At 44.8% G+C, this 18,501-nt stretch overlaps 1 protein-coding gene and 1 pseudogene across 3 annotated transcripts in view; both read right to left on the bottom strand.

Annotated features, from left to right (window-relative positions):
* LOC141111148 (indolethylamine N-methyltransferase-like) overlaps window positions 1–18,501 on the bottom strand; it is a 125,240-nt gene that overhangs the window by 97,477 nt on the left and 9,262 nt on the right. The window lies entirely within an intron of this gene.
* On the bottom strand, window positions 4,961–17,821 carry LOC141111447 (nicotinamide N-methyltransferase-like; annotated as a pseudogene).

Here is an 18,501-nt window from a genome sequence, read left to right on the forward strand (position 1 = left end):
AATAGAATAAAATAGAGTAAAACAGAACAGATTACAAATAAAAGAATAGAAAAACATAGAATAGAATAGAAAAGAATAGAATAGAAAAGAATAGAGTAAAACAGAACAAATTAGAATAGAGAATAAAAGAACCAAATAAAATAAAAAATAAAGGAATAGAATAGAAAAAAACAATATAATATAATAGGATAGAAAGAATATAACCATCTTCCTAAATTTGAATGTAAATAGAAAAGAATAGAATAGAAAGGAATAGAATAGAAAAAACAATAGAATAGAATAAAATGAATATAACAATATAACCATTTTCTGAAATTCGAATTTCGAAAAGAATATAATAGAAAAGAATAGAAAATAAAATAATAGAATAGAAATGGATCAGAAAATAATATATCCATCTTCCGAAATTTGAATTTCTAACAGAATAAATTTGATTTTGAATGAAATTCGATTCAAATTCGAATGGAATTTGAGTTCAAATCAATTAAAATTTTCCCAATTTAGTCGAATTGAGTTCAATTTGACCAAATTCGGAAATTTTGAATTGATATCAATTTGAATTAACAAAATGAATTCCGAAAACAAAACAAATTTAACTAAACACATTTATGTAAATAATGAGTCTAAACAAAACAATTTTTTTTTCTAGTCACTTCTGAGTTTGCCCTAAACATGAGATACATTTTTAAGTAGCTCAGCAGACAACTTGTCTATTCAGAACACAGTTCTTCTGCTGTATGGAGGGGGAGTGTGTTTCTTTCCCCCAATCAGCTCTCACACATTGTAACTGCAGCCTCTCTGCCCCTCCTTTGTGATACTAACAGATGAAGAAAGATTTTAACACTTTTCTGCCCCTTTGAAGGGATGTAGAGGAGCGAAGACACAGTGGAGTGGTGTAGTGGGTAGCACTCTCGCCTAGCAGTAAAAAGGGTCGCTGGTTCAAAGCCCAACCACGACACTACCTGCCTGGAGTTTGTATGTTCTCCCTGTACCTGTGTGGGTTTCCTCCCACACTCCAAAGACATGCTAGTAGGTTAATTGGCTTCTGTTGAAAATTGGCCTTAGTAAATGAATGTGAATTAGGGACCTTGGATTGTGGGCTCCTTGAGGGTAGGTGTTGTAATATGTTCACCGATTTATGTGGGACATTATTATATGTACACACATACAGTCAATATTAACTAGGCCAGAATTGAGTTGACAATGGTTGATTTGTCCAAGCCATCTAATTACACACATCTAAGGGGACTTGTTGATATTAATATGCAAGAATAATGTAGGTATTCCAAGGGCTCAAAAGGGTATTCAGGTGGTATCTGTTAATCTAATCTAATTACACATATCTAAGGGGACTTGTTGATGTTGATATGCGGGAGTGCAAATTGGGGCGGTTTATGACTACAGCTGTTCACGGCTGGGAGTTGTTGTCTGTCTGATAGACTAAAGCTTATCAAAGTCCTAAATTGAAACGGCCAATCAAATTGCTCAGCCATTCAATGCCTGATGAATATACTTTAAGTATCGTCTGTCTGTGTATGATGCACACACAGACCTAGGAACATGGGGCTCTGAATTATATCTACTCTGTTGGATTTTTTTGTCATCTGTGGACTTTGGACTTTGTTCTGTGTTGGAAGTCAATAAAGTGCATCTCTCTGGAAGAATTGAGTTGCTGCGGAAGAGTATTTACATCATCATTATAATAACCACTAATTCATTATCATACCCACTCTACATCATATCACCCAGTATATATTAAATCACTACATATACCCCCACTATAACAATAATAATAATACAGGTGAAGTTCAGCTTGTAATGAAGCCTTTGAAAGCAAAAGAATTAGACGCAATTCTTAAAGAAATAGGAATGGTTCCATACCATGATTTAAACAGATTTTTAAAATGGTTTTGTGACGTGCAGCAGGTCAGAGATATGTACAATCTCAACCCATGTGACTTAGAAAGAGTTTTGCAACATTCTGTAGGAAGTGGTCTTTGGATGAGAATTACACAGATCTGTATTCAGCCTCTGAGGACAAGGGACATATTACTGGAATTATTATGTGTTTTGTATGGTGTACATTCTGATGTTACTATTCATGGGAGGATCCAACAAATGCAAAATGAATCTCCCTATGAATTGTCACACAGGATAGCAACTATTATGGAATTATTGGTCAGTAATAATCTTGCATTTGAGCGTGGTGGCTTGATACATATGAGTATGTTTCTAGATGCATTGCATGAAGATATCAAACAAAATATTTTATTAGTTACCCCAAATCCTCATGATTTAAAAGACATATTGTTGAGAGCAGACCATTTATGGAGAAAGTCAAATGAGCAGGCTGTCAAAATTGATTTAGCCACATTGTTTAGGACAAATACTGAGCATAAAGATCAGAAGATAATATCCTATGATAACACCCAGAGAGGACACACCGGGTCAAAAATAAGTGATATTAATATGAAAAACAGAGCTGACCAAAATAATAATAAGAAAAGGTCCAAGACTTGGATACTGTTTTCTCAGTTAAAACAGAAATATGACCACCTGAAGATTGAGTACGACAAGATGAGAGGGGAACGTGATAAATTATTAGAGCAGTTGAAAGGGGTACAGGGTGTCATGAATGTACAAGATGTACATTCTCCAGATCAGTTTTTGAATGCAGATGACACTTCTCTAGCAGTGGGGGTGAATTAGCTTTAAACTGTATATGTGTAAATAGTGTTTTGTTTTAACTTCAAACAACTTTTAAAGACCTTGCTAATTAGGTTTGTTGGAGAGTTTTTTTTGTCTTTCAGATATTGACATTTAAATGAAGGTGAATAGCAGAAGCACAGTCTGAAATTGCTGGCTAGTGGGTGGAGAATTATGGAAGAAATCCTGAATAGACAACAAGGAATTATAAAGCATTCATGGACTCTCTCAAAATTCATCAAGCAATGGACCTTTTTTTTTTTTCTTTTTTCTTCAACGCCCTAATTTTTAATTTTTCTCCCTTTTCCTGATATATTTTGCTTTTCATTTTTTATTTTCTTTATGTTTTATTTCTTGAACTTTATCTTAAAACCAAAGAGAAGCATTTAAACCCAAAATAATTTTCATAACATCTGTACATATTACATAATGCGTATTGATCAATATATTTGACATCTAAGGTGAGATGCTGCACAATGGCTTGGCATAGCATAAATTATAGTATGTTGGGTGGTTTTCCTAAATTTATAAGAGGGGTGAGTGAAATTCATCACTCTAGTCATGATTTGAAACTTTGTTGATTCAGTTGTTTATAATATGCTAAAGGCTATGACATATATGGATGGAAAAGACCTTTCTACCTTTCATGGTGAAGATACTGGCAAGAATTTCCACTGCCGCTTTGTCTGGATAGAAGATCTGATAAACACTGATGTCAAGCTGATTCTAGCTGAACCATCGTGTGGGGGTATATATATATGTTGGTATACCATTCAACTGTAATTGTGGACTGAATGATCCAAGTAACTGCTTTATTGAAGGCAATGAGGGGTCGGCCTACAGCAAATTACAAAAGCAAATTGTGACTGGCAATCAACAAAGATGGACTCATGAATGTCAAGTCAAGGAAATAGTTTGCAGCACAGTTTTTACTGCCATATCCAAACCTTTTCTACCTTGAAAGTGAGTGCTGGTACATTGATAGTTCTTCTTACTATAAAGATGAAAGTAGAGTGTTTGCGTAAAAGCATCTTTAAATATGGAAAGCTTGAGCCTGGAGATGAAAAAAATCCTGGACTTTTGTGGATTGGAGTTCCCAGAGCATACCAAGTTTACTTTCAGTGAGATGGTGCAGAGATGTGATGAAGTCAGACCAAAGGATGGACTGTGACATCAGCTCGTCTTTGCGCAATAATCAAGATCTTGATGTGATATAATAAGGCCTAACAGCTATATGGGCCACTGATGTTTACCAAATCCTTTTCTAGTCATGGTCTAAAAGTTATATTATCTAATAACTGTTTCATGGGGATATTTTAGAGGCTGGCAAAGAGAGATGTAACCAGTTTCAACTTCATATTTTATATGAGCCATTGTAAAGCATCCAGTACCTTAAATCGAAATGATATTTTTTGTTTGATTTATGGGTCAGTTCTAGTAGTTAGAACTGACCCAAGTGGGGGTATATGTTGTAATATGTTCACTGATTTATGTGGGACATTATTATATGTACACACATACAGTCAATATTAACTAGGCCAGAATTGAGTTGACAATGGTTGATTTGTCCAAGCCAACTCAATTTTAAGATAACAGCTGAAGACCCTTTGATGTGTTAGTCTTATGCAAGTCTACCTAGGGGTGTGAGGTATGGGCTGTTAACTTAATTGAACATTTCAAAGGGTACATTGTTTAAAGGACCATAGAAGAAGTATTTATTGATGGTAATTAGACTTGAGGGGGTAACAATGGGATCAAGGAGTGTTTTGGGTTGGCCTAGCGGAGGCTCCCTCCTGTGGGGCTAATATATCTAAGGGGACTTGTTGATATTAATATGCAAGAATAATGTAGGTATTCCAAGGGCTCAAAAGGGTGTTCAGGTGGTATCTGTTAATCTAATTACACATATCTAAGGAGACTTGTTGATATTAATATGCAAGAATAATGTAGGTATTCCAAGGGCTCAAAAGGGTATTCAGGTGGTATCTGTTAATCTAATCTAATTACACATATCTAAGGGGACTTGTTGATGTTGATATGTGGGAGTGCAAATTGGGGCAGTTTACGACTACAGCTGTTCACGGCTGGGAGTTGTCTGTCTGATAGACTAAAGCTTATCAAAGTCCTAAATTGAAACGGCCAATCAAATTGCTCAGCCATTCAATGCCTGGTGAATATAACACGGCATTCAGTCTATAGTTTAAGTATCGTCTGTCTGTGTATGATGCACACACAGACCTAGGAACATGGGGCTCTGAATTATATCTACTCTGTCTGATTTTTTTGACATCTGTGGACTTTGGACTTTGTTCTGTGTTGGAAGTCAATAAAGTGCATCTCTCTGGAAGAATTGGGTTGCTGCGGAAGAGTACTTACATCATCATTATAATAACCACTAATTCATTATCATACCCACTCTACATCATATCACCCAGTATATATTAAATCACTACAGTAGGGACCGATGCGAGTGTGTGATGTATGTGTGGAGCGCTGCGTAAATTGACGGTGCTATATGGGTACCTTAAATAAATAAAGATAATTTTAGACACGCATGCACACTCACTCAGGATGGACCAGTGTCTTTATTCAACCTTGCTAACCATGTAACTATGTAAGACTGCAGAAAAAAAAGTAAAACCTATGGAAGAGGATTTGTTTAATCTCTGTGTATCACCTGAGGCTGTTCAATTCACTGGGTATATATAAGGGTTTACAAACACTTTAATATCAGAGGCTGGTGGGCAGGTTTCTGATCATTTTATAACTTGGCTGCCACAGTGATCACTTGATCGTAAATAGTGACTGGGCGCTGTTGGTGACAGCTCAGCCACAGCACTGAGGGGCACAAAGTGAGTTCACTCCCAACACAAAACAGCATTGCCGGAAGTACACATGAATATGGCTGCCTGGTGTTAAAATCTACCATCATGCTGCCACATATATGCATATGGCTGGTGGAAAAAGGTTCATAAAGGGTTAAATAGTGCATGAATCAAGGTGTAAAAGCACCACAAATAAAAGTTCTGAAATCAGAATATTTAGATTTTTGCGTATCTTTGGAAGCCTGCCAAGAACCACTAGCTAAAAATGACCACAGCTTGTTTATGCCAGTATGAAAAGTTGTTTTCAGCAGCCCAATGGGCAGAGCATAGCGTATCCTAAAGTAGCAGAATAGTCACAATTTTATTTTTATTACCTTTATTTTATCAGAATTTTATGTGCCAGATTTCATTTATTATCTTTATATACTATATACGATATATCATATCTACTATACTTTGATTACACCTGGCTATTTCAGATGTGCGCTCAGCAGTGCTATCATCCTTTATTGTGTAAAGCTGTTTTTCAGATTTTGAAGCAGGTTTGCAACTGACAATCTCTGTGTCCAGAAGACTGCCTACACACCTTGGCCAAATACATACTGTAGGTGGTATGCCTAAATATGTTTCTGCTGTTTATAAGCTGTGCAGAACACAACTGAATCAAAATCAGACAGATCACTCTCAGCCTTTCTTTGGGAGACCTCCAAATGGGTGATAACAAACCCTTCATTACTGAGTATATTTCTCAAGTTGTTTTCATTATACTTTACCATATGGAACCTCTCCCCCTCAACCACATAAAATGTGCCATTTAGTCCTCCATAATACAACAAGCGCCCACCAGGTTTCAGAAGCTTTGACAATCTCCTACAATTTTTCACAAAATCGTCAAGGTCTTTGCTGATGGCTTCCAGAATACCCCAGAACACCAGGCAGTCGGCTTGTGGTAGCACAATTGGGTCTGTGAGATTTTCCAGGTTGAGATCGAATTTTACAACATGGGTAATTGCTGCCCTGAGTCCAACTTCCTTTTCCTCACATCGCTCACTGGAAGGCAGAAGCACATCCCATGTCACATTCAACATTAAATTGATTTTCTGTCAGGCATTGAGTACATTAGCTCTCAGCTGGTGAATACTGCTAACATTTCTGTTGTAGATGGATATTTGTAGTACTAATACATAAGACTGGGGTCATAAAGAATGTAACCATTTCCATAGTGAACATTTGAATTATTATAATTTTTTTTATGTGTCCTGCCCCTTCCCCATCCTCTCCTCTCTTCTCTTGTCTTCTCTTCTCTTCACATTTACTCCCCTACTCTTTCTTATCCTCTTCTTCTCTCCCTTCTTTTCTTGTTTCCCCTCTCTTCTCCTCTGCTGTCTTTTTCTTCATTCCCCTCCAAGGGAGCAGATGTAGCACCCTGATGTTTAGGCAGGGTTTCTCCTAAATTTACCTGTAAGGTGTAGTTACCTTGGCTCATTGTTAGGGATCATTTGATTTCACTCTAAGTCTAGAATTGTTGCCCTTCTCTCTTCTGCCGCTGGGTGGCCTGGTATCTGGTGGCATTAGATAAGACCAGGACAAAGCAAGGACAGATTAGAAGTATATGGGGTATCTCAGCCAATGGGCAGGAGTTTTCTTAAATCCCTTGGCCTGCTGGGAGAACCTATACATTTGGGTGGAGTCAGGTGATCAGTGTTCTGTGCCACCTGGACAGCTGTCTGGGTGGGTGTGTATTGTATTGCCCGGGCTGCTAGGCCGGAGCATGGGCCTATCCTGGGCACATCTGGCTGCTAGACTGTCTAAGGGCCTATCCAGAAGCAAGAGAGCAGCATAGGGTTGGGACTGCGCCTTGCAGTCCAACCAAAAGTGCCGGCTCTGCCGGCCGGAGAACCTGTCATGGTCAGAGGTAGGAAGCTGGTCTGGAGGGGAAGCTGTCGCCACTAAGGGACCATCCACCTTGTTACCAGGGACCACTGTGAGTAGCTGAAGCAAGTACCGGAGCAGTATTCTCACCAACCATGGATGATGAAGAATGGGGAAACTTCAGCAGGTGTCAAGCCAGGGACCCAGCCAGCAGAGGTGATGCTTGCAGAGCAGCCTTGTTTGTCGAGCAGGCCATTTGGGTGAAGCTGGATAAGTATCTGGAGTGCCAAGCTAGGGACCCAGCAGAGAAGCGTGGGGTGACGCTTGAGGAAGATACTAAAAGTAAAGACTGGAAGAGTTCAAGGGATTCGGTGGCAGTGTATCATTAAGTCTAGTCAGAGAGACTGGGAGCTCAGTGGTTTGAGAAACTAAAAGAAGTGATTGTAAAGAAAATGAAGGAGTTTTTTGTTCCTAATTTGTGTTAGGAACTGTTCCAAGACTGTTGCCATAGGAGACAGCATTCCTACACATGCAGATGTGGTGTCTAGCTGGATGCTTTTCCCTGCATGGCTGTCTACCTATAGAAGTCTCGGAGTCTGTCAATTAACATTGCAACTACCTCTCTTCTACAGTTCTGTTCAAGAGAAATAAAATCTCTTTGCATTCAAGAAATGTCTGGCGCCCCCTATCTTACACTACACCCACTATGCCTTACAACCCATGCTATACTGAAGGGTGTCAGCAGCGCTTGGCTCTGGAGGTTCTCATTAGACTAAAGGAGGCCTGGGACCTTGCTACACAAACATGATGTGTTCAGTGTATGCAGTGTCCCAAGGAGGGTACAGCCCACTTTGCACTCACTGCATACATTAGAAGTGTGATCTGCACTAGATAGTACCATTTACAGGGTGCCCAGCTGCAATAGGCAGAGTGGCAGTGGTGTGCCAGTTACTGGAATGCTCTCTGTGATCTGGCACCTGGCACTGAAAGAAGCCTCTATCTAGTGCTCAACTAGATGATCACTAATATTGGAAGGGAATTTTTACAGCCAGCCACTGACCACCAATGCTGCAGGGGTGTATTTTTACAGCCCCATATTGATCAAAATGTTTGTTCCAGATAGCCACTCCACTAACCACCAATGCTGGGAGCAGGTTTAGTGTTCCAGGCAGCCATTAATAAGCAATGCTGGTGGGGGGTAGTTTATTATTTCAACCAACCAGCCACTAACCACCAATGCTGGGGAAGATGGATACTCATCCAGCCAGTCATGCACCACCAATTATTATTCCTGCCAACCACTGACCACCAGAGCTGGGGGGATATTTGACCACAAATACTGTATTTCTAAAGCCAGCTACTGATAACCAATGCTTTACAGGGTTATTGTTCCAACCAGCCACTGACCATCAATGCTGGGGGGGAGGGGGGAGTAATTTTTGCAGCCAGCCACTGACCTTTAATCCTTCTGAACAAACTGTTTGTCTTTAGTTGCTGGTTGGCAAGCAATCACTGACCATTTTGTGAAGTTTTTCTTTAACCTCCCTGGCGGTATGATTATTTTATATTTTTGGTGCTGAAAGCGGTACAATTATTTTGCATGGAAATTTGGCGTTTTATATTGTAGGCCTGTAATTCTTAGGAATAACACACTTATATCTGTCCAGACAAGAGTCTAGTAGACACCCCGGGTATGATAATGTTTGAAACACTAAATAATAAATTATAATATAATAAATAACTATAAATTATAATAAATAATAATATAATAATAAAAAAAATGATTCAATAATGTAATCAAATCAAAAACACTGAAATTTGCTCATTTGCAGAATTGTCGCTGTCGTTACTTTCAGTGTTTGATGACGGATTTCCCCACAAATCACTATCGCTCAATTCTGCAAGTGATTCTAATTTATTATCGCTGTTTTCTAGCTGGTCTAAACCTGCTTTTGATGTAAAGGGACGGTTTTGGTTGCTATGGACAATCTCCAGTTTCCAAGCAAAAAGAACAGTTTTTATAATATAAAAATGCATGCAGGGCACTGGACAAATCACTAGGGACAAAAGGGAGTTGAAATAAATTGATACAGTAATGTGATCTGTAAGATTACAGTGTACTGTATATGTATTGTGTGTTTTACTATTAGAATTTGGTGCCGTTCTCCGTCCCCGTGCGTCACAACACTCACAGGGAACGGAGCCCGGCACTGTGATAGATCGAGCGGAGGACGGCTCGCACACACTGCAGGGAGACATCACAGGATCCTGGGGACAAGGTAAGTAAGCTCTTCCTGGATCATGCGATGTGATTCCGAGTCTGGCTCGGGGTTACCGCATTTGGTACTGAAAATCCACCCCCAGCCAGACTCGGGAATACCGCCAGGGAGGCTAAGGTAGACTAAAAAGCATAAGCGATAGAAGAGCTTTTTTTTAAAATATAAATATATATATATATATATATATATATATATATATATATATATATATATATATATATATATATATATATATATATATATATTTTTTTTTTTTTTTGCTGAGTGTTGTATCTGTTAGGCCCCTTTTACACTGGGGTAGTTTGCAGGTGCTATTGCGATAAAAATAGCGCCTGCAAACCGACCTGAAACTGCCGCTGCTTTGTCTCCAGTGTGAAAATCCGAGGGCTTTCACACTGGAGCGGTGCGCTGGCAGGAGGGAAAAAAATCTCCTGCAAACAGCATCTTTGGAGCAGTGAAGGAGCGGTGTATACACCGCTCCTTCACTGCTCCTGCCCATTGAAATCAATGGGGCAGCGCGGCTATCCCGCCGGCATAGAGCCGGGATAGCGCCCCTGTAGCTGCGCTTTGCGGGCGGTTTTAACCCTTTTTTGGCCACTAGCAGGGGTTAAAACAGCCCCGCTAGCGGCCGAATAACGCCACTAAAACGACAGTAAAGCGCCGCTAAAAATAGAGGCGTTTTACCGCCAACGCCCCCACCGCCCCAGTGTGAAAGGGGCTTTAGACTCAGGATTTATTTAGCTATGTCCTTTAGGACCCTTCCACTATTGGAATATTCTGGCCACAACCACTATTAGGGATGGAGCTCTGTGCCCACCCCTTTGTTAAACAGAACAATTTTTTTAATGTACAAGTGTAGGTAGGTGCAGTGTGGCATGCCCCCTCCCCCCATCCATTGTTCACGGGGGTCCAACTCATGATCTTGTACATGGGCCAATTCAGCCATTGCCACTGCTCTCCTCTCTTCTCTTCCCCTACACTTTTTACTGTTCTCCTCTTGTCTCCTCATCTCCTCTCTTCCTCTCCTGCCCTCCTGTCCTCTCCCCTCTCCTCACCTTCCTCTGCTGTTCTCGCCTATTCTCTGTTTTACTCTTTCTCTGCCTTTCTCCATTCCCCCTCTTTCCAGTTTTCTCCCCTGCCCCCTCCTCTCCACCCTCCCCTCCACTTCTTTTTTTCTGGGGATCACATGTCCCATGAATTGTAATATTACTATCTGATTTACCAAACTTCTCACAAACTGAAACAGGTAATTAAAAGATAATACAAATGCTTTAAAGATTAGGGGAAGTTATTAAAACTGTAGCACTTGAAATATTGTGCAGCTGAAGGCCTCTTGAGCCCCCTAGGGAAAGAGAGCCTTGACTGATGGGGGCATGGCTAGGTGTGTGACAAGGGGAATGATTGGTTGGGACATGGGGATGGGATGGGCCTGAGCTCAGGAAATTGTGTGCCCCAGGGAATTCTGGGTCTTTCGGAAGAGTCGTTGGAAGAGCTGCTGTGGACCCTGCACTTCTGCTATGGACACTGAATTTCTGCTGGCTGGGGTCCACGAGCCGGCTCTCCAAGGACATGGTAACTGATATTCTTGCCCCTGAAATGCCCCTCCACCCCCCCGTGTCCCAGGCTGCTCGGCCATGAGACGTACCTGCCCCCCCCTTCCTTGGCCCCAGTCCCTCGAGGCCTTCCTCATGTCACCCCCCATTCCTTGGAGATCCGTTTGCCACGCCCCCCCCTGCTTCTCCTCACTGCCGGAGCACCCCCTGGCGGGTCCCCCCTCCTCCCTATCTGTCTGCTCTGCGGGCCGGGATTCCTCTTGCCTGGCCCGCTCCAGGATCCCCAGAGTCACATGGCATTGCTTGGGCTCCGCATCCTGCCTCCCCACCTCTCCCCCCCTCTGGCTCCCGCTCGTCAGTTTGGGCGGTTGCCGCTGCACTCCCCACCTCTCACCTCCGGGAGCAGCAGCCTGTTGCCATCCCTTCCCCGCCCCCCCGCTCCACCGGCGATCGGCGGGGGGGGCGCATGTAGAGTGTCTTGCGGTGTCGGATGCCGGGCACGCCAGCCCAGAGCTCTGGCACTGACCGCCCGTCCTCCTCCGTGCAGCATGATTCGGCCGGAGTGTCACAGCTGGCGTATCTCCCTGCGCCCAGCTGGGCGGGAGAATTAAATTCAGTTCCAGACATCACAGCCTCTGCCAGGTACCCTGTGCATCCACATTCCCCTGCACCCGGCTGGGTGGGGGATGGTGGAGCTACACAGGCCGCTCACACCCCACTGACCCCTGCCTTTATGCATCCCCCTGCACCCAGCTGGGTGGGGGATGGTGGGTCGACACATGCTGCTCACCCCTGCCGCTAACCTTCCATCCCGCATCCCCCTGCACCCAGCTGGGTGGGGGATGGTTGTGCTGCACATGCCGCTCACCCCCCTGCCTTCATGCATCCCTCTGCACCCGGCTGGGTGGGGGATGGTGGTGCGGCACATGCCGCTCACCCCCCCTGCCTTCATGCATCCCCCTGCACCCGACTGGGTGGGGGATGGTGGTGCGGCACATACCGCTCACCCCCCTGCCTTCATGCATCCCCCTGCACCCGGATGGGTGGGGGATGGTGGTGCTGCACATGCCGCTCACCTCCCCACTGCTGACCCCTGCCTTCATGCATCCCTCTGCACCAAGCTGGGTGGGGGATGGCGGGTCGGCGCATGCCGCTCACCCCCCACCGCTGACCCCTGCCTTCATGCATCCCCCTGCACCCAGCTGGGTGGGGGATGGCAGTGCTTTTCAGACTTCTCAGACCCCTGCCGTCTCACATCTCTCTGCGCCCGGCTGGGCGGGGGATGGCTGACGGTCGCCGGCTCCCATCCCCATCATCACTGATCTCTAACCATCAGCAGCTCCCTGCGCCCGGCTGGGCTGGAGCTTCCTTCCGGACGCCCACTGCCACAGCCTTACCCCACCATCTCCCTGCGCCCGGTAGGGCAGGAGATGCGCACGCCACGCCAGGGATGGGGCTGCGCCCGCTGCAAGCCCTCCATCCTGGGTCTCCGGCTGCTCTATAGGCTGCTCAGCTGCCGTCCTCGGCCCCTCAGGCTCCTCAGGGTCAGGGGCCGGACCACCCCCCTGGACCTATCCTTCCGCCAACATCCTTCGACCTTGCAGCCGTCAACATCCTTCAAGGTGATGGCCGTCACGGCCTCCTGACGGCTCCTCCCACGGACGATCCTGTACCGGGTGTTCCTCCTGGACCTGCTGTTGGTCGCCCTTCTTCAGCTGCACACCCGCGACTAAGTGAGTATGATTGTGATTTGATTGGGGTAGGTCCAGTGATGCTGCCATATCGGGTCCATCGGACGAACGCATTGTCACGGTCGTAAAATCGGTCCTGTCTCGCATGGGTGTGTCGGGTTCGGCATGAAGTCCGGCCTCTTCCGCGGGTGGCGCTTCGTGGGCGGTTTAGCCACCGGCACGCACCTGTCAGAAGACGTCAAGGATAAAATTTGGTGATGCGAATTTATGGTTTTCCACACCATAGCCCCCCCTGACCGTAAAATGATCGTCAAATCCCCTTGGTCCCTCCCTGACCATGAAACGATCGGAAAATCCCGTTGGGTTGACGTGGCGGTGCGAAAAATCCAAGCCGCTTCCTCGGACATTCAGGAACTAGCTGCCGGGGGGTTCCATGCTTACGCCGGAGTGCCTTGCAAGCGTTTTCCAGCGTTAGTACATCAATTTTTGTTATCTTGATCACATTTGGGGTGCCTATTAGGCGTACGGGGACCAGTTTTCCACTATGACACGCAGTTTCGCCAAAGAGAGGCTTCAAGGAAGGAGTTCTGCTTTGATTGCCAGGATGGTAGCCTATGGTTATCGCTTATGCTCTTTCTCGGCCGGGGGCCAAGCTTGACATTTCTGAACCGGAAAACCCCAGTGATCGTCTCAGTGATGCTTTCCTGGTTAGACTGGTACCCTCCCCCCTCCCTTTCATAGAGAAGCCTTGACCTTAAGGGATGGTTTAGACTGTGGTTTTTGGACCCCCCTTTACTCCTTCGGGTGTGCCGACCATGGCGTCTAATTTAAAAAAAAAAAAAAAAAACAATTTGCCTTATCCACCACTTGTCCTATCCTTTTGGCTCCTCGGTCTCTGACAGCATCAACAAGGAGGAATCAAGGGTCCACTACGCCTCATTTGACAAGGCGCTCAACTTGATCAGGATGGCTTGTCCTTTGGCCTCGCTGGCCAAGGCGGTCATTGCGTCTGCCCTCCTCCTCCTCCCGGTCACCCGAGATGCTTCCATCTACTGGGAGGTTACTTTCAGGGAAGCTACTTTTGACACGTGCCTTCCCATGGGCTGTACCTTTTCTTATTATTTCTTTGAACTCTCCAGTAGTTTTCTTGAACGGGTAGTTGTCCAGGCGGTTGGTTTGCAGTCCGTGTTACACTATTTGGATAACTTCCTCTTCGCGGGCCCATCTGACAGCTGTGAGTGCCATCCCGCTGTCAGCCGACAAGAACGAGGGCCTGGTGACGGTTCTGGCCTTCTTGGGTATTGAAATCGACACCGTGGAGATGGTTTTCCAGCTGGCCAGGCTACTCTCCCTGGTTCGCTTGGCAATAAAAAAAAAAAAAAAAAAAAAATCTGCTGTTGAAACAACTTCAGTCTTTGCTGGGTCAATTGGTCTTTACCTGCCACGTCACGAGCATTGGATGGGCTTTCTGTAGACGTCTGGCATGGGCCACAAAGGGCGTGGCTGCCCCCACCATTATATTCGTATCATCAAGCCCATTGACTTAGGGGATGTGGCTGTCCTTCCTCCAGTCCTACAACGGCCAGTCATGTTGGTTGCTGAAGGTGGTACTGAACTCACAGCTGGAGCTATACACTGACGCAGCAGGCTTCTGTGGTTTTCGGTGCTTTTTCCAAAGGGAGTGGTCTGCTGAATGTTGGCCGGCCTCATGGGCCCGCATGGATCTTTTGTGCAACCTCACATGGCTGGAGTGCTTTCCGATTATTATCGCCATTGAGCTGTGGGGTGAGCGGTTGCGCAATCGATAGGTGGGTTTTTTCTGGTCTGATAACAAGAGCGTGGTGCAGGTGGTCAATCAACAGTCTGCCAGATTCCCTCTGGTCATGTCGTTGCTGCGTTTTTTTGGTTTTAAAGTGCCTGCAGTTTAACGTTTGCGTTAGACCTAGGCATGTCCCTGGAACTGCTAATAATATTGCCGATGCTCCCTCTCGTTCAAGCTCCATCATTTCCGCTCCCTCGCCCCGTTGGCTTCCCCCGGAGGGCCTCCCCTGTCCGGCCTACTTGTGGAACCTCGTTTTCGAGGTTTGCCAGTCCTCTGGGTGTCGCCTTCCCTTCGGACATGGGAGTCGTACTACCGCGTGTGGGACAAATGGGTTCAGGCGTCGGGCTGTCAGATTTCCATCTCGTCTTCAAAGGTAATACGTGTGGCTTTATTTTCTTACATTGTTTATTTACTACAAAAGGTTCTTGGGGGTTTCCATTTCTTACCTTGTTTATTTAGTACAAGAGGTTCTTCAGGTTGCCACGGTTTTGTCGGCCATGCCTTTTTTGTCCTTCTTGGTTTCAGCTCCTTGGGTGGGAGGACATCACAAAAGTGTTTCCGACCCGTCGGGTCCTGAGGGGTTGGAGGTGTGCGACTTATTCCCCCGATTCCTGGCATCCGGTTTCCCTCCCTATTCTCTCCGGATTCCTTTCCTTGTTGCCGTCCGTTTTTTTTTTCCCGTTTGAGACCCTTCTCTTCTGGATCGTGGGAGATTTCTTCATTTACTGGGCCAGGCAGAGGTTCGGAGCTACGGGAAGAATTGAGGGTTTTTACCTATGATCTCGGCCGAATCCGCTGGCTTGGGCTTCACGGTTTACGCTGGCCTCAGGTCCTTCCAGAGTGTTTACGCATTCGGTCCCACGTGTCTGGCCCCATCATCTTGATTCTTCACACTGGGGGGAATTATGTGGGTTATACACGTTCTGTGACTTGATCTCTGCCATCAAGCGGGACAGTGCTCAATGCTATGCAGTTTACACCAATTTGGTGCCCATCTGGTCAGAAATTTGAGCCCCCTAGGGAAAGAGAGCCTTGACTGATGGGGGCATGGCTAGGTGTGTGACAAGGGGAATGATTGGTTGGGACATGGGGATGGGATGGGCCTGAGCTCAGGAAATCGTGTGCCCCAGGGAATTCTGGGTCTTTCGGAAGAGTCGTTGGAAGAGCTGCCCACCCTCCCGCCCCTTTTTTCCTATGTTTGGTATGTCACAGCTTGCTGCGGTTTTCTTGACCTTGCCAGCAGTTAAAGTTGCTGTAATGGGCTATGCCCTTGATGGAAAATTGGAAATAGGCTGTCTGTCCAGCACTTATGGTAAGGACAGGCCCCACTTCCCTCTTTTGGTTAAGTGCTCACAGTATGACTGTGACTGGTACTGGTTAAGTATGTTCACCACTTCCCTCTTTTGGTTAAGTGCTCACAGTACGACTGTGACTGGTACTGGTTAAATATGTTCACATGTTATGTGTTGGAATTTAATAAAGCTGTGGCCTTGCCCTTTCCAACCTAATGGTTGTAAGTGTCGTGTTTAATGGAGTGAAGGGCAAGGGTGGTGGGGGATTTTATCCCTTGGTGTTACGTTAAGTGGGACCTAAGCCCATTGCGCCTCAGCAGTCATGTGCATGGCAGCCAATTGGCTTCTAACTTCAGCTTGTTCTATTAGGCTTTGACAGTAAAACCTGGAAGCTGATTGGTTGTTATGCAGAGCTGCACCAGATTTTGCAAGCTCCAGTTTTAATAAATCTCCCCCATTGTGTCTGGCCTCCTCCCAACATTACTGGCTCATTGCACTGTACTCTGATAAAAAAAATTGGCAGATACTTCACCTATTTCCTGCCATTTCTGTAGCAAATATAGAGGTATGTGACCAATCAAACGCCCCGGTTCGGCTGTTCATCCATTTTTTGACTTCTAGAATACAGTGCTCAGTATGCTTGAGAAGGATGATATCTCTGAAATATTTCTGCGCTGAATAGAGATAGTGAATGACGGGCCAATGCTGATGTCAATCAACACGTCTCCTTTAAAGGGGTTGTAAAGGTAAAAATTTTTTCACCTTAATGCATTCTATGCATTAAGGTGAAAAAACTTTTGACAGTACCGCCGCCCCCAGCCCCCCCGTTTTACTTACCTGACGCCTCGAATCTTCACTCCTCGTCCTCGTCAGCTTCATTGCAGCTCAGCCTGGTCGCTGATTGGCTGCAGTGGATGGATTGAAAGCAGCGCAGCCATTGGCTCGCGCTGCTGTCAATCACATCCGATGACGCGGCGCGCCGGGGGGCGGGGCCGAGTGATACAGCGGGCGGCTATAGCCGCCAGCTGTATCACGGGAGCGCGCCCGCAAGCACTCACCACCGTGCGAGGGAGCTCGCATGAAGGTGGTAAATGCTTGCGGGGAGGAGCTGAAACAGCCGCCGAGGGACCCCAGAAGACCAGGTTCGGGGCCACTCTGTGCAGAACGAGCTGCACAGTGAAGGTAAGTATAACATGTTTGTTATTTTAAAAAAAAAAAAAAAACAACTTTACAACCCCTTTAAAGTCACCTGCAGCAAAATATTCAAAAGGAGAGTGTTGTATAGTCTCTATGCAATGCATTTGAATTCAGAACAGTTAAAGCACAACTGTGTTCCATCTAAACATGGCAAATTGCCAGCAGGAATGATACACTAGCCGGCCTAAAGTAATTTTTACAATAAATATTGTTCACACAAATCCTATAACGAATATCAAATATGCATCAACTATAACATATTATGACAATTATGCAGCACTATCGATAAAGGCCATGCAAGGAATGAGCATATATTTAAAGGGCCAGTTCATTCAAAACTGATATTTCAGTTATTGGTAGGTGCTGGAGAGTTAAACCATCTACCAGTTTCTCCTATCTTTTTGGCATTCTATAATGGGATCTCTATGCTGAGGTCCCGGCTCTGCACCCCTTCTATGTCCATTATTAGAGTCTCCAACTGTCCCTGTAAGTACTCCTGGGTCTGCACACCTTTTGTACCCATTATGAGGAGTTCCCACCATCACTGCTCTTAGTTCTCAGATCTGTTCACCTGATGTGCTCATTATGAGGAGGTCTCACTATTCCTGCTTGATTTACAGTAGTATTGGTTTTATATTATGGAGACATAATAGGAGGAGCTGTATCACAGCAAAACTCTCCCAGGAGCACATAACCAGGCTGGGAATTATGGCAGGGAGATCTTATTGTTGGAATATGGAGTATTCAACACGTACAGGGCTTTGAAAAAGTATTCATACCCCTTGACATTTTTCATATTTTGTCATGTTACAACCAAAAATGTAAATGCATTTTTATTGGGATTTTATGTGATAGACCAACACAAAGTGACACATACTTGGGAAGTGGAAGGAAAATGATAAATGTTTTTCAATTTTTTTTACAAATAAATATCTGATAAGTGGTATTTCAAAGGGGCATGAATACTTTTTCAAGACACTGTATAAAAAGGCAGGGGTGGAGTCAGACAACCAGAATCCCTCTATAGTGGAGATGATTGGCCTTTTAAAACAGTTAGGTGTTCGATGATGTTCTGATGCTCAGCGTCATTATGCATATTCTTATTCTACAACTAGAAAGTTTAAATATCAAGTTGAACAACATCAATTCTGCTTTGTCTCTACCTGGTTAGTCTAAATAAGATTCTTTCACTGTTTCAGTAATTTCTTCACTTATAAAAGACCATTCTGCAAATAGTCCATGCTTCTTTTCTCCTAATAGACTA

This window comes from Aquarana catesbeiana, linkage group LG10 (assembly GCF_042186555.1).
Source record: "Aquarana catesbeiana isolate 2022-GZ linkage group LG10, ASM4218655v1, whole genome shotgun sequence".
Taxonomy (NCBI): Eukaryota; Metazoa; Chordata; class Amphibia; order Anura; family Ranidae; genus Aquarana; species Aquarana catesbeiana.